Genomic DNA, 2575 nt, shown 5'->3' with positions numbered 1-2575 from the left:
GTGGGCAAAAGTCCCGAATTTTATCCAAAATTATACCCAGGTTCGAGTCCCACAAGTCCCGCCGCGTTCCACCAGTGTCTCGGGGTGCCTACAATGTCCACAACTTACCCAGCAAAGGTGCACTGTGATTGGGAAGAAAAGTTGGGAAAGTGGGCAAAAGTCCCGAATTTGGTCCAAAATCACACCCAGGTTCGAGTCCCACAAGTCCCGCCGCGTTCCACCAGGGTTCCGGGGTGCCTACAATGTCCACAACGCACCCAGCAAAGGCGCACTGTGATTGGGAAGAAAAGTTGGGAAAGTGGGCAAAAGTCCCGAATTTGGTCCAAAATCACACCCAGGTTCGAGTCCCACAAGTCCCGCCGCGTTCCACCAGGGTTCCGGGGTGCCTACAATGTCCACAACGCACCCAGCAAAGGCGCACTGTGATTGGGAAGAAAAGTTGGGAAAGTGGGCAAAAGTCCCGAATTTGATCCAAAATTATGCCCGGGTTGGAGTACCACGAGTCCGGCCGCGTTCCACCGGTGTCCCGGGGGGTGCCTGGCATGTCCACAACTTACCCAGCAAAGGCGCACTGTGATTGGGAAGAAAAGTTGGGAAAGTGGGCAAAAGTCCCGAATTTGATCCAAAATTATGCCCGGGTTGGAGTACCACGAGTCCGGCCGCGTTCCACCGGTGTCCCGGGGGTGCCTGGCATGTCCACAACTTACCCAGCAAAGGCGCACTGTGATTGGGAAGAAAAGTTGGGAAAGTGGGCAAAAGTCCCGAATTTGATCCAATATTATGCCCGGGTTGGAGTACCACGAGTCCGGCCGCGTTCCACCGGTGTCCCGGGGGTGCCTGCCATGTCCACAACTTACCCAGCAAAGGCGCACTGTGATTCGGAAGAAAAGTTGGGAAAGTGGGGAAAAAAAGGACCGGGAAATATCCAAAATTATGCCCGGGTTGGAGTACCACGAGTCCGGCCGCGTTCCACCGATGTCCCGGGGGTGCCTGGCACGTCCACAACTTACCCAGCAAAGGCGCACTGTCAGTGGGGAAGACCAAACATGTCTCGGATGCTTTCCAAGTACCTTAACGAGAGAGGCTAAAAAGCACCTGTTTTTACCTTCTCTCGTTGTTGTACTTAGAAAAAAAACGAGAAAATAAAAAATCTGGGTTTTTTTCTAAGTACCTTAACGAGAGAGGCTAAAAAAAACCATTTTTTACCTTCTCTCGTTGTTGTACTTAGAAAAAAAACGAGAAAAAAAATTTTCCCCATTCATTTCAATGGGAGTTCATTTTTTTTTTGGGATTTTTTCTAAGTACCTTAACGAGAGAGGCTTAATTTTTCACCTACTTTTTACCTTCTCTCGATTTTTCGTTTTTTACCTGGTCGACCAAAACACCTCCATCTCGTTACTATGTGCACCATGTCTGACAGGCTGAAATCACAGGGAACGCGTCCGAGTCAAAGTGAGCTATTTTCGGACACAAATATGGTGTTTTTCCCCTCTATCCTCTGGTCCTTTTTTCAAACTGATCTTCCAGCATCTGAGCGACAGGGGCTCATGCAGACACCTGTGTCCGCCCGAGGGGCGCCTTCCCGGACACATATATGGTGCTTCCCCCCTCTTTACCCCGGTCCTTTTTCAAACTGATCTTCCAGCATCTGAGCGACAGGGGCTCATGCAGACACCTGTGTCCGCCCGAGGGGCGCCTTCCCGGACACATATATGGTGCTTCCCCCCTCTTTACCCCGGTCCTTTTTCAAACTGATCTTCCAGCATCTGAGCGACAGGGGCTCATGCAGACACCTGTGTCCGCCCGAGGGGCGCCTTCCCGGACACATATATGGTGCTTCCCCCCTCTTTACCCCGGTCCTTTTTCAAACTGATCTTCCAGCATCTGAGCGACAGGGGCTCATGCAGACACCTGTGTCCGCCCGAGGGGCGCCTTCCCGGACACATATATGGTGCTTCCCCCCTCTTTACCCCGGTCCTTTTTCAAACTGCTCTTCCAGCTTCTGAGCGACAGGGGCTCATGCAGACACCTGTGTCCGCCTAAGGGGCGCTATCTCGGACACATTTTCAACTTTTCCCGCATGAATGAAATCCTGGAACTGATTCCACCCAGGTACTTAGGGCTTCCAGGGCTTGAGCGACAGGGGCTCTGTCCGGAGCGTGTGTCCGCCTAGGGGGCGCTATCTCGGACACATTTTCAACTTTTCCCGCATGAATGAAATCCTGGAACTGATTCCACCCAGGTACTTAGGACTTCCAGGGCTTGAGCGACAGGGGCTCTGTCCGGAGCGTGTGTCCGCCTAGGGGGCGCTGTCCCGGACACATTTTCAACTTTTCCCGCATGAATGAAATCCTGGAACTGATTCCACCCAGGTATTTAGGACTTCCAGGGCTTGAGCGACAGGGGCTCTGTCCGGAGCGTGTGTCCGCCTAGGGGGCGCTGTCTCGGACACATTTTCAACTTTTCCCGCATGAATGAAATCCTGGAACTGATTCCACCCAGGTACTTGGTGCTTCCAGGGCTCGAGCGACAGGGGCTCGGTCCGGAGCGCGCGTCCGCCTAGGGGGCGCTGTCT

This window comes from Nerophis lumbriciformis, unplaced genomic scaffold, assembly GCF_033978685.3.
Source record: "Nerophis lumbriciformis unplaced genomic scaffold, RoL_Nlum_v2.1 HiC_scaffold_278, whole genome shotgun sequence".
Lineage (NCBI taxonomy): Eukaryota > Metazoa > Chordata > Actinopteri > Syngnathiformes > Syngnathidae > Nerophis > Nerophis lumbriciformis.
This window is presented reverse-complemented; position numbering follows the sequence as displayed.